Genomic DNA, 14,802 nt, shown 5'->3' on the forward strand with positions numbered 1-14,802 from the left:
TGTATTTCCTGGGCATAGAGGCAATTTGAATTATTCATTGTGGTCCAGCATACAGTGAGTTGGAGTTTGGGTTATTTGCAGGAGGATTTTCCTAGTTGGAGTAGGGGATTTTGTGTTGATTTTGCAGGGATAGAGAGCAACAAATCTGTGGGATGAAATTCTCTTCATTTGGAAGTGCGTAGGGGTTTCTGGCTTAGCCTGCGCAAGGGAAGAAGGAAGAAGAATTATGGAGAGATAAGGGTCAGAGATTGGAGGTAAACCTCAAGGGAGAATTTAGCCAGTCGTAGATTTAGGCATAGTTCTGTAATATCAAACTGTGGGGTGTTTTCTAGCCAAAATTGGGTGATTTGCACTTGTTGGGGGTCACGGGGAGTCCATGGATTCATCCCAAACCCTCTCTGAGTTTTTGCGGGTTTGGTGAGAGGAGTTTGGGGTTAATTTTGTAGAATTTTCTGGACAGTATTTCCGACAAAAATCAATGTTCTAGTCAGCAACGAGCAGTAGAAATTATTGGAGAATGGCATAGTTCACTCTAGGACCATTTTCACCACTTGGGTCCGTGAGATTTTTTTGGGTTATTTTGGGTTCCTTGTGAGGAGGCTCTAGTTAATTCCCTGGAATTTATTTGATGTTTAGAGGCCTGAAACACCAATTCCATTCCAGCCAGCAGTAGCAGAATTTACTAGGTCAGCACAGAGACTTGGGGAGAGCAGTTTCCAGCACTTGAGCAGCTCCATTTTCACATTGGACATGACTAGCTTGTTGTAGCAAGCCCGAGTTCCTCTTCTTCATTTATATGTACCTTGCTTTCTTAGTTAATAAAATGGTTCAATTCTTGGTACAATTTCTGGTGCAATTTGTCATTATGTTGGTGTGATAGTTTTATGGTTACATGTTTATGCTTTATTTGTTGTTATCACTTAATATTTCCTATTAGGAATATTACAAAGACATAAGCCAAGCAGGGATGCTCATCTAGGTAAGTTGGGGGAGATGTTGGCATAAAAATATACTAATATCAAGTACCCACCAAGAAAAATTGGCTCACCAATCCACCAAGTTACCACTACACAGCCACCAATGTTATCTGAACTAGACCGAAACTAGCCAAACCAGCCAGTCAAACCAATTTTTCTTATTTATTTATTTTTAGGGGTGGGGGGGATAGGGGTTATGGGCAGATTCGGTGGTTCAAACAGGGAATGACCAATTTCATACAGAACCAACAAATCCGATCATTGAATCTACCTTTCTAGCCTAAACCAATCGGTTCTACACAGCACTTTATGAACACACTTGAGCCCAATTAAATGACTGAAAAAAGGAAAAATAAAAAATAAAAAATAAAAACCCAATCCCCAAACCTAATGTCTTCAACAGACAAAGGATGCAAACATTGTTGTTGTAACTTTAGGCATAGGGAAATCAAGTCACAATACCATTCTCAAGTCTACTCACACTGAGGTTGTAGGCGATGAGGAATTTTCAGATGATTAGATTGTAGGGCCTAGAAGTTAATAGTTAAAATTTTAATACTACGCTTAATTTTGGACGCTAAAAGCCATTTGGCATTTAGAGCCTCTTTGTTTGGTACTTTGTCCAAAATCCATATATGGATTGCACTCTGTGCTATTTTTTATATGCACCCTCACATGTTATATACATGAGAAAACTTTGGATATTTGCGTATAATTATTTGGATTCAGATGGATGTACATAAATATATTCTTTAACTCATTTTTGTTTCTACTTTTACAGGTTCCAATTTTGGGGCTCTACTGATTCAAAAATGTGTTCGATCCTTATAATATTGACAGCCACTAAGAGTTACAATTGAAAAGAGAGAGCCAACCATTTGGATTAGTTAATAACTATGTTCCACCAAGTGTCTGGGACAGGGAGGTACACAAAGGGGACATGTAGGAGCACCCCCAAAGTTCAAGGAAATTCAGGGGGGCAGGGATACATCGAGGTTCTTGGCATAGGGACCCCCATCTTTAAAATTATGAAAATAAAAATAGTAATGATAAAATCCCGACATAATAATTCATTCATCATTGTGCAATCCAATGGAAATGCTATAATCCTGCCATTCCTGGAATCCTGAAAACTGTTAAATCTGTTGAATTCTGAACGGGATGTGAAATTCTACTTTCTCCATATGAAGTTTGATAAGCTTGGAACCATTCTCAAACATCCTGAGACAAACTCATCAAAGCCTGAACCCGCATCTTTGTTCTATCTTCATGGGTTGTCGAACAAAAACTATGGGGGCGGGGGGGATCCAAACATGCCCTTCTGGAAAAGGGGGATGCCCAAATGTACCCCTTTGGGGAAACATGTCCCCCACATTGATGAAACATTTCTCCATGCATTTCCTTAAGTTTCCCCCAAAGGTGGACATGGAGAAGCATTTTCCCAGGCACAAGCCCCCCCGGCCCCCTCCAATCCTGGGAATGTTAGAAACAAAGGGTCCCCATAGAACATTGGTTAATAATAATAATTTGCAACAATCAATGCTAATGTTGAACAAGTTGATTTGTAAAGTGTCCTAAAATGTTATAGACGTCATCAGCCATCATTAATATCTTAGTAAGCTTATAATTAGATAATATTGGTAGTTGTAATGGTCGGATAATTAGGTCAAGTATCTTAGTTACATGAAAACTAGCTTGAGTTTGTTAGATATTGAAAAGGGTACTAATCCCATTGCACAAGACCATTCTTTTGGAAAGATTTCTAGTTGAATCGAAAGGAGAACCTCCAAATCGATAGCCATGGGGTTGACACATGGGTTGTAGACTGTTACAAAGCTCTAGCTACTGTTCTATTATATGCTTCTCATATCTTTTGTTTATATTATAATTTTGATTAATTTAGGGGACCATTTTCGAATATGTTTTCTATGTATCAAGAAGGTAACACGATAGATGTAATGTTCCCGAGAAATTAATTGCCAAAGAGGCAAAGTAGCCTATCAGTCCTCGTAGGCTATTGTCCTTGATAAAGGGGAAAAACACCAAAATATCCAATGTTTGGGCTACTTTTGGGGTAGTTGCGCAAAGAAACCCAAAGTTGGGGCTTTGAGTAGACCTCACTCAATCAATTAAGGAGAATGATCCCCTCAAAGAAATCTAAAACGAGAGAAATAGATTCATTTGGATCATCATTGATTGGATCAATTTATCTTGGTCTTTCCTTGATCAATTTCGATGGTGAAAGATTCCACCCTAGTTGATAAACTTATTCTCTCTTTTCTTTTCCAATTTTTTATCTTTGTTCTAGCACGAGTTATTGAAGAAGTCTATGGTTCAAAGACGCATTAACAAGTCAAGCAGATTTGTTCTAAGGCAATGTCCATCTGAAGCAACTAATTTGAATTCAACCCTAAGGCTGAGCAAGTTGTTTGAGGTCAAAAACATAGCAGAGTTTTGTGAAAAATCATTCCTAAAGTTACACGAACCTACTTTGTGATAAATATGTTAGAATATTAGAAAGGCGAAAAGATTTCCTTATGTTGATAGTTACTTGTGTTCTTACTATCTTCTTTATGTTCTTCTTTTATCTTTGTATCATCAAGAAATCATCAAAACAAAACATGAAGACCAGTAACACCAAATGTAGGCAATCAGCCAAGGCTAAAACCCCTTTCTAGGTGAAATCCTAGTCAAACTCTTTCACTAATCAAATTGAGATAGACCAAGACCTTAGACCAGACCAAATGACCTCCCTCCACAAAGTCAACCTTCCAATATGATTCAGCAACCTTCAGTGTTCTATTCTTGTCCAACAGCCACAGCCCAGCAATAATCCAGAATTTCAAACCCCAGCTAGTCCAAAACTTTGGCCCAGCAACAAATTAGAATTTCGACAACCAACTACTCCAAAACTTCAACCTAGCAACAATCCAGTGACTTCACACGTGTGAGACAAGGAGAGAGAAAATTCAACTTCCTTTTGCTTGACAAAACCTTCCTTCTTTGTTAGGGTTTTCTTCCTCTTCCTTGAACTTCGCACCCTTTTTCTGCCTCCAGCAACTACAAATTGAACTTCTTGAGTTGATGCTTCAAATGAGGTCGAATTGTTGCCTTTATATAGTGTTTGTGTGAGGTCAAATTCCCTTGATGAGGCCGACTTGTCCTTCTTTGAGGTTGACTTGGTGGAGGAGGCCTAAATGACTTATTTTATACAAAAATAAATTTCTTTCTTGACTCAAGAAGCCCAAGAAGGGTCTATTACATAATGACATGGATAAGAACACTTGACATAAACGATAGAAGTCTACAATGGAGGCTTTGACCTAAGAACTATTGATTCAAGCATGAAACCCATGCTTTAATAATTCAATTTCCTTTTATAATAAAATTCCTTTTTCTTTCTTTTGACAAATACATTACATCATGACTCAAATACAATTATGAAGACCGACACTAGTTACATTTTTCAACATTCCCTCTTAACTAGGGAGGAATTCATAATTACATATATACAAAGGCACATGGAAGATCTCAAAATGATATACTCTAAGAAGAGTAATAGCACACATAGTGCTACAGATTAGATACCTGACCAGGGTACTTTAATTGGGTGGGACTAAGGTGTGTTCCAAGCTTCAGCCTCTATAGGTACCATCAGGCTTCCACTCTAACACCAACCCAAGGATATAGGCGTGTATCCAAGGTTAGAGCTCTATGACCAACACCACCCTCCCTACTTCAAGATCTAGGCATCAACACATATGCAGACCAGATCATCTTATCGCCACAAGATGCTTCATCACTCCCAAACTAAATTATATATATATATACATACATCATTCCAAGCATGCTTCAAACTTTCAATCTTTTAACGGAGACATCCTGCACAATCACAACCCCAATTAGTAATAAACTTTGAAGTATATATACAAGTAAACACAAACCTTTGGGGTCCTCAATCATCTTGATGTTACTTATATCATCATCAAGTTGTCCATATACAACTTCTTGGAAGCATTCTCCTTCAGTAGCACCAAATACAGCCACAGTACTTCTCAAATATTTTTCACAAACATCCATTTGTAGTTCCATTCTTTTTTCAAGGTATTCATTATGATTGTCATAATATGCTCTCCCTCTCAACTGGGGAGATATACCTTTTCTTCTATCCAAGCTCCCTCTCAACTTAGGGAAATCAACAGCTTCCTTCTTTTATAGTATCAAAGTAACTTTTCAAAGCTTTGTTCTTTCTCATGGCATCAAGGCCATCTTGATCATCATCAATTTTATAGCTTCCTTCATCATGTTTATTTATCATCTTCAATTACAAACATCTTCAACATCTTGAAGATTATGTACCTGCAAAATTTTAATATCAAGTACAACCAAATACAAATATATAGAAGCATGAAGTCAATTAAAATCATGTCATTACATTGGAAGCATCAAAGCATTCAAACTTTAGACATCAAATACCTAAACCTAGTTAGGTTCATAACCAGTAATGGTTATACTAGACTTCATCATCATGCCAGGGTTTTTGTCATAAACCCTAGACTCCATTTTCGAGACGTAAAACCTTAGATATCAGCAATTCAATCAAATAACAATCCAATCATAGTACTATACATCTAAGGTTTCAACAATATGCTTTTAGAATTACATGTCAGACTCTACTAGGGATTGTTGCAAACCCTAGATTTTCATCATCAAAGCTAAATCATATCAATAATCAAAAACAATATCATGTCCTAGAATATCAATCTCTTCTATGGTTTTGTTACAAACCCTAGATTTCATAAATTAAAACATAAGTATTGACAATTAAGTTAGCATACTCGCATATACATATATAGGATTTCATAATCATGCACTAGCATTACACAACAACATCTACTAGGTAAACCCTAGATACAAACATCAAACATTGAACAATTCAGGCTAGGGTTTTGATCAAACAGAGGAATATATACCTAGGGTTTCATTCCTAGGATCTTATTTTAGTTATTACAAGGGTTTTGTTCATAAACCCTAATTCACCAAACCCTTAGGATCTAAGGTTTTACTATATAACCTAGACATTAACATCAATCCCTAAAGAACTAGGATTTTTACCATAACATTGTCAAAACCCTATACTTCAAAAGAATAGGATTTCTAGACTTTATTAACAACCCCTAAATAAACTAGGGTTCCATTATTGACATTGACGTAACCTTAGCATCAAGAGGCTAGGGTTTTATAGTGAACCCTAAAGGTTAGTGTTTCACAGAATGATCAAATGATAGTATAACGAGGGTAGATTCAATCTAATGGTTATTCACCCTAACAAGAATCTTTAAGATTCAAAACCCAAAACATAACAAGGTTAGCAATGTAAAGCAAATTTCAAAGGAAGAATGATCATACCTTTTGTATGAAGAGAACCTAGTGACAAAATTAGTAATCTAAGACATACCTTGAATTGTTCTTTAACAAACCGTAGGACTTTAGTTCTTGAAGAGCTTCCTTTGCAATAGGACTTCTTCCATGATTCAAGTATTTACTTTGAATTCTCCTTCATAGCCTTTATGTATTCTGCAAGTTTTCCAATTAAGGAAAATTATAAAGAAAAAGTTAATAGCATACAATACAAACAAATCACAATGTGAGGAGGAAACCCAACATGAAAGATGAAAACAAATAACACTATACTTATCTTTTGGTAAAATGGTGAAGGCTCCCTCTTAATCCAATCTTTCTAAGGAATACCTACAGCTTATTAAAACAATTCAAAAAGTTTTAAAAGATATATTAGATCTACAAACTCAAGAGATCAAACCATACACGCAAAATAGTAGACTAAGAAGGATATGTAAGAGGAGACTTAATAGAATAGTATAAATCTTTGACTTCAGATTCTTCAGTCTTGTTCTTCTTAGGTGGGGCTTGATCGGATACATTTGCATGTTCTCTATCTCTCTTCTTATTCTTTGGATTCTCATGACATTGACTTTTGTAATGGCCCATCTTATGACAATTGTAGCATTCAATCTTGGGTAGGTCAACTTTCTTCTTTGGTCCTTTGAACTTCTTGAACGTTCCTTTCTTCTTGTGATGAGCAGAATAGGCATTAGAGGTGTTGTCTTCTTCATCCTCCTTGTTGTTTACGAATGATATGTGGGCTTCTTCTTGACTGCATGCATTCCACATTTGTTCAAAGGTAGGTGTGTCTTTCCAACTGCTAATTCCTTATGCAAAAGAGCTCCAAGACTTTTCGTAGACCTAGTAAACAATTACGAGTTCTTTCTCAAGTGTAGCTTCATCAATTGCTTAGAGTTCATCTCTTATTCTAGAGATCCTTGCAAAGTATGATGACATAGTATCATTTTTTTTCATCTTTATTGTCCTTAGTTCGTTCTTGAGGCTAGCTATTTGACCAATGTTCTTGATGGTGAATAACTTGGAGAGAGACTCATACATTTCTTGAGCAAAGTCTATGTTGGATATGTATGAGATTAAGTCGTCCTTTACTCCATCTACTATCAGATTCATGGCCAAGATTTTGGTCTCTTAACTTCTCCTTTCTTCCATAATTTGTGGGTTTCTTGACTTTTCCTTGAACAAGATCCAATACTTTATGCTTAGCAAAGAAAAGATCTATCCTCTTCTTCCATGCTCTGTAGTTGGTGGCTCCTTCTAGCTTGTTTTCAGACTTCATTGGCATGTCTTCTTTTCTTAATATCGATAGCAGACCTTCCTCTTATATGATCATTTCCTTTGACCTTTTCAGTGGATCTTCAAGCTGTCTTTTTTCTTCCTTCTTCACCTTAGCTCTGATACCATGTTAGAAAATTAGAAAGGCAGAAAGATTTCCTTATGTTGATAATTACTTGTGTTCTTATTATCTTCTTTATGTTCTTCTTTTATCTTTGTATCATCAAGGAATCATCAAAACAAAACATGAAGATCAACAACACCAGATGTAGGCACTCAGCCAGGGCTAAAACCCCTTTCTAGGGGAAAACCCAGTCAAACTCTTCCACTAATCAAATTGAGATAGACCAAGACCTTAGACCAGACCAAATGACCTTCCTCCTCCACCAAGTTAACCTTCCAATATGAGTCAGCGGCCTTCAGTAGTCTATTCTTGTCCAGCAGCTACAGCTCAGCAATAATCCAAAATTTCGACCCCCAGCTACTCCAGAACTTCGGCCCAACAACTTCGCACGTGTGAGACAAGGAGAGAGAAATTTCGACTTCCTTTTGCTTGACAAAACCTTCCTTCTTCTTCGCTTAGGGTTTTCTTCCTCTGCCTTGAACTTTGCATCCTTTTTCTGCCTCCAATTGAGGTCAAATTGCTGCCTTTATATAGTGTTTGTGCGAGGTCGAATTCCCTTGAGGAGGTCGACTTGTCCTACTTTGAGACTGACTTGGTGGAGGAGGCCCAAATGACTTATTTTATACAAAAATAATTTCTTTCTTGAATCAAGAAGCCCAAGAAGGGTTTATTACATAATGACATGGACAAGGACACTTTACAGAAACCCTAGAAGCTTATATTGGAGGCTTTGACCTAAGAACCATTGACCCAAGCATGAAACCCATGCTTTAATAAGTCAATTTCCTTTTTTAATAAAATTCCTTTTTCTTTCTTTTGACAAATACATTACATCATGACTCAAATACAATTATGAAGACCGACACTAGTAACATTTTTCAACAAAATAGGATGGTTCTTTGAGGCAGATGCATCACTTGAAGACAAGATGAAATTCCTATAGCTCTCTGATAAATCTGCATGGTCCTGTAGCCCTCTTGAAATAGGCTGAAGTTCCAGAAGTGAGATTTGATGATAGCCGAAGGTCCCTGAAGAGAATTAGTGGGCAGATCCAAGTTCCTTAAGGTTGAACCTCCCCTAGAGACATTTCCTATAGCAGACGAGTATTCTCCTAAGAATAACAGTATTTTTGTGGCTCCTAGGGTTTTTTGAACAGAACACAGACCGAGATCCTGAAAATTAAGTGCAAGACAACAAGGCATTTCTGAGGAAATAAGAGGGTTTTAGCAGCACAGATCCAAACTGTTTTAAGGCAGAAACAAGGATAGGCCTGAGGCCAGCTCTGGCACTTAAGTAAACAGAACTGAGTAGGGATTGACAGCTTGTGAATTTGAAATTTTGTTAGGGCACTGCTACATTACTAAATTTATTAGGGTATTCCACTGGTTGATGGATTGTTGAATCATATTGTTGGGGTTGCTACAGTATTCAAGTCAGCACTGTTATTGAAATTACATTCTTTATATTGCAATCATACTGTTGTAACAAGAATTTGCGTTGAAACCCTAGCTATTTAAAGGGAAAATTTAGGGCAAAAATTTCCTTGCTATATTACAGTGGTACCAGAACTGGAATCCTGCGAGCCTGAAAAACATTTGAAGATGGAGCAGCTGGACAAAATTTTTGGTAAGGAATTTGCAGAGTCTTGGCGGGAGTTGGAAGAGAAGCAAGCAGAAAATATGAAAATTTTACAATATTGGAACAAAGTGGCTTTTACAAAATTAGAGCAGTGGAACAAAGAAAATGAAAGGGATCGACTAGGGAAATGGAACGACTTCTAGGCTAGAGGCAAGAAAAACAAATCGAGTGATATTGATGATAAGCCCATGACTGTAAAGCAAAGTATAAGAGGAACTAAAGCAGAGGCAAAAGCATGGACATCGCTGTATCCCCCAAAAAAAGAGGAAAACCCTAAAGAAGACACCATAGCTAGTGGTAACAATGCTGAAGATGAAAGAGGTCGGCTAAGTCTCAGGGAATAGGATGGACTTCTCAAGGAAGGGATACCCTTTCTAATAGTAACGTCACTCAAGTTTCAGATATGCAGAATATTGAAGGAAATAATGAAAATATTCCTGGTAGTAAGGAGGGCAAAGGCAGTAGTGTGTGCAAGGACTCTCCAGACACCTCTTGCAGTGGTTTGTCACTGTATAGCTCAATCTCAGTGGCAGCAAGCACAAAGGCATCAGATAGTGATACTGACACTTTCACTAAGAATATTACAGGGTCTCCTATGATGCTGTCAGAGAAAGATCTACAGTTTGCAGTGGGTGTTGGTTGTGATATGGAACCATATAATATTTTATCAGATGAAGATGAGCAATCTGGTGACCGGCATGCTATTAAGGACAAGTCAGAGGGTGCTGATAGTATTGATGGCAAGTCAGAGGTTGTCGCTGGTGTTGATGACAAGAATAAGGCTCAAAAAGTGGAACTATAGACTATTGTTGTTGACGAAAGACAATGTCATTCAAAGAAGCGAGATGCAGATATAGTAGTAGTGCAATGGAATCTGAAGAAGACAATAAAAGGAAAGATGGTGGAGAGGTAGAAACTGATGAAGATGATGATACATTTTTTGACACAAAGAATTCTTTGTCAGGATCTGATGATGGACTTCTTGACGATGAAGATTTGTCTGATGGTACACAAGTGGGCTTGATGCTAACATGGAACATGTTGGTTTTGGCTATCATTATGTGAAAAGGAGAGAGCGCTGGCCCGAACCACTGGAAAAGAAAAAAGGAGTCAGCCTTTGTTCAATGATTAAAAACAACATTGGAAAGGATCCTAACCGAGTTTGTCTCCCTGTCTACTTCAACGAGCCACTTTCGTCCTTGCAAAAATGCTTTGAGTATTTAGAGTATTCCTATCTTATTGATCGAGCATGTGAATAGGGGAAAAAGGGAACAGCTTCATGCGGATATTAAATGTGGCAGCATTTGCATTTTCTGGATATGCTTCATCAGAAGGTCAACATTGTAAACCTTTCAATCCTCTTTTAGGTGAAACATATGAGGCTGATTTTCCAGATAAAGGTCTCTGTTTCTTTGCTGAGAATGTCAGCCATCATCCCATGCTTGTTGCCTGCCAATCTGAAGGTAAAGGATGGAAATTTTGGGAAGACAGTAACCTAAAGAAAAAAATTTGGGGTCGCTGTATCTAACATGACCCTATAGGGATTCTAGCACTAGAATGAGGTGTTTCAATGGGGTAAGGTTACCACATCTATTTATAACCTAATTCTAGGGAAAATATACTGTGATTACTATAGGACAATCAAAATTTGGCTGGATGAATCTTCTCCCCCTGTTCGGGGCAGAATGGTAGAAAATAATGGTGGTGGTTGTGTATCGTGATTATCCTTGAGTAACCTACTTGGAGCTCTCTCTGGCACAGACCATTGGATGGGTCCCTTTATTACATTTCACTTATATGTGAAACCCAGGTCTCAACAACTCATATTCTATGCTTATCTACAGCAGTTTCATCAGCTAAGTTTCATTGTCCAGACTCCAGATATATATCCAATTTCTATCTGCATTAGAGACATTCGGATTGGTGACAAATTTGATGACATAAAGTTGCTTCAAAATCTACTTTTCAGGTAACTCTTGAAGCAACTTCAAACAATATTCACTGCTTTCAATCAGTCAAGTGAAGATTCCTATCCATGCAATATAGAACATAATGATATTGCTTTACTATCGCATTGTTATACTAGAATCTTACCATTATTAGACTTGGATACCAGTTTCAGTCAGGTTGCAACTACAAGGCTGGTATCTCTGCTTCCTAAACTGTGTCCTCCAAGCCTGGTTCAAACAGTTTTTAATTACAAAAAAACAAGCCTTGGAGAATACATATTCTTTATGAATTCTGAATTATCTTGCTAGAGAGATGAATCTGCCAGAACTTTTGTGAGTGGTACAGAGACGATTGAAATTGTAGGAGACTGTTTCAAATCTGGAGCATCATAATCACATGGCCATCCAACCATCAGAAATCTAGTGTAATGCTTGTCAGCAATGCTGGAGGTTTTCGTGGAGGAATCTATCCTCCATCCAACTATAAGCAATGGAATTTTGAATCAGGACACAAAATCCACTGGCCTATTTCCAAAACTAAAAATGCCATCAATATATGGGGAGTATCTTGACTATTCGTTAGAGGCAGTTCCTTAGGAAGGGGGAGTTGCAGAGGAAGGTTTAGACTGTAAGAAGGATGGAAGACAATATTATACTTTACTCAACGATTCTGATGTGGGAGGTCAATATTTTGTAATAGAGAAAGACCTTGCAGACTTGGTGTTGCCATGCCTAGCCAGAAGCTCCAGTGAAATGCGCAGTACCTTTGCAATGGATCCGGTTAGGCAGATGACTACACTCTTGAACAACATATAAATAACTTAATAAGCCTACCCCATATGCTGAGAAGTCAATATCTGGAACTATTGTTGTAGCTGAAGGTACCGGAAAAGAACATTGGGCAAATTATGACCAACATGGTTATAAGGAGCAGTTTTTCAAGAAGCCACCAAAATGGCAGAACATCTACCTGATCTAATTTCGAATATCAAGGAAGGAGAACAAAGTGGGCAGCAGCGGGACTTGTCATTGCTTGAAGACAAGCAATGTTGGGAAGGGGAGGAGTTGGGCGACCCGACCCGGCAAGGGTGGGCGCTTCTGAACGGTGGTTTGGGTAGGCTGTACGGTGCAAGCCGAAGTTGTGTATTTTGACTGATATTGTGAGAGGGAAGTTGGGGTTCCCCTCCTAAGACTGTAATTGTATATTTTGAAGAATTATTGTTATCATTGTGGGTAGACTCATATTCAAGGAGTTGCCCCTCCCGTTAAATATTGTATCCACTGTGCATATGTGTAAATGATAATGATGATGAAAGAAGTTTAAATTGAATGTTTCCGCTGTGTTATGAATGTTAATACTTAGAAAGTGAAAAATAAACTAAGTATGGAACGTTAGGGGTAGTCCACACTTGAAAGTATTGTTGAAAAGCTAAGTCACCAGATTCGTCCTAAACCCCATGCGAATCCCGAATCCGGCGAATCCGACACGATTCGGTCTGGATTCGTGTCCAAATCACAGGACACGTCGTGTCCGTTTCGGATACGTCATGTCCAAGGGCGTGTCCCGATTTTCAAAAGCGTGTCGCGATTTTAGGACACGTGTCTGGTTTCCAGGACTCGCTAAGCTTAGCGCGGGAATGAAAAGGGCGTGTTTGCTCATTAAAATTGTCATTTGGCAAGTCATTTGTGCTATTGGAAAGTGATTTGTGTTGTTGGAGCAAGGAGTAAAGCATTTTGGCAGCTTCATGATCAAGTCTAGGCCCTAGTATTGATATGCTATTCATGGTAATGTTAAATTCTTAAAGTAAAAGTGACATTCTCCTTAATCTTCATTTTCCTTCATTTTCATCATTTTACTAAAAATTTTAACATTACCATGAAATGACTCAGGATGTTTGAGAGTGGTTCCGGCCTCATTGGATTTCATATGGAGAAAGTAGAATTTTAGATTTCATTCAAAATCCAGCAGACTTATCAGTTTTTCAGGATTTTATGATTGAGGGATTGCAATGTTTCCATTGAATTTTGTCATGTATTAGGGTATGGAACTCGTATTTAATCAAGAGCACCAAACCAAGAGCTTCTGAATATGTCGCTCCCACTCCCCGCTTTTGCTCCTGCTCCCAAGTAACATTGTTCCTTATGATATGGGTCTGGACACCACTGTTGAGTTGGCATTGGCCAACATGGATCTCAATGATCCAGTGCTAGAGCCTGTTAGATTTGATGACTTAGAGGGGTCAACCTCCATACCAGCAGATGCAGAGGCGACTATGGATACAGCGGAGTAGGAGGATGTAGAGGAGAGCAGTGGGGACCATGATGATGGGGACAGTGATGCTGATTGATGCCTTGAGGCTTGTATACCTGTAGTTGTTTTATATTTTCTATTTCTATTTGCCATTGGCATTGCACCAACACTACCTATGTAACACATTTTGATTTGATGACTTAATGAGAAAACTACAGTTGTCAGTGTGTTTATCTTACTATCTTGTAGTTGTAAGTTGTCTTTCAGTTATGAATTATGAATCGTGATTTAAGTTTTTAATAGATTTATCATTTATGTGACCAATACCACTGACATTTATTTGAATTTTGTATGTACTATGCATGCTAATAGCTATAGATGAAGATCTATGTTTGAAATCAATAAATTTGTATCATTAATTAAAATTTGTGTAAGAAATATGATAATATCTAATTTTTAATATATATGTATATTTTTTAAATATATATATATATATATATATATATATATATATATATTTTTTTTTTTAATAAAATAATATATAACGTGTCCTGTTCCGGGGGGTTAGCGTGTCCGAATCCGACACCACGAATCTCGAATCCTACATGTCCCGAATCCCCGTGTCAGGTGACTTAGTTGAAAAGAAATCGGGTGGTGGTGCCGCACCTGCCTATGAGCGATTGAAAGACTACTGCCAAAATAGGGGCGTGACAGGTGGTATCGAATGTAATGTTCCCGAGAAATTAATTGCAAAATAGACGAAGTAGCCTATTGATCCCCACAGGCTATAGTCCTTGATAAAGGGGAAAATCCCCAAAATACCCAATGTTTGGGCTAGTTTTGGCCCTTGGGGCAGCTGGGCAAAGAAACCCAAAGTTGGGTTTTTGACTAAACCGCAATCAATCAATTAAGGAGAAAGATCCCCTCAAAGAAATCTATAAATACAAGAGAAATAGATTCATTTGGATCATCATTGATTGGATCATTGTATCTTTGTCTTTATTTGAGCCTAAGGCTCTGAGGGTTTTAAGACCCCTTTCCCAAATCAATTTCATTGGTAAACTTATTCTCTCTTTTATTTTGCTATTTTTTATCTTTGTTCTGGCACAGGCTATTGAAGAAGTATCTGGTTCAAAGAAGCATTAACAAGTCAAGCAGATCTGTTCT

General features: G+C 37.8%; 1 protein-coding gene across 2 annotated transcripts in view; it reads right to left on the reverse strand.

The window, feature by feature from the left end:
* The window catches only part of TPR8 (Tetratricopeptide repeat (TPR)-like superfamily protein), a 386,981-nt gene that overhangs the window by 370,077 nt on the left and 2,102 nt on the right, over positions 1 to 14,802 (reverse strand). The gene's annotated exons all lie outside the window — the stretch shown is intronic.

The sequence above is a fragment of the Pinus tabuliformis genome, chromosome 3_2 (assembly GCF_031772625.1).
Source record: "Pinus tabuliformis cultivar Carrire ecotype Pingquan chromosome 3_2, CPIR1, whole genome shotgun sequence".
NCBI lineage: Eukaryota > Viridiplantae > Streptophyta > Pinopsida > Pinales > Pinaceae > Pinus > Pinus tabuliformis.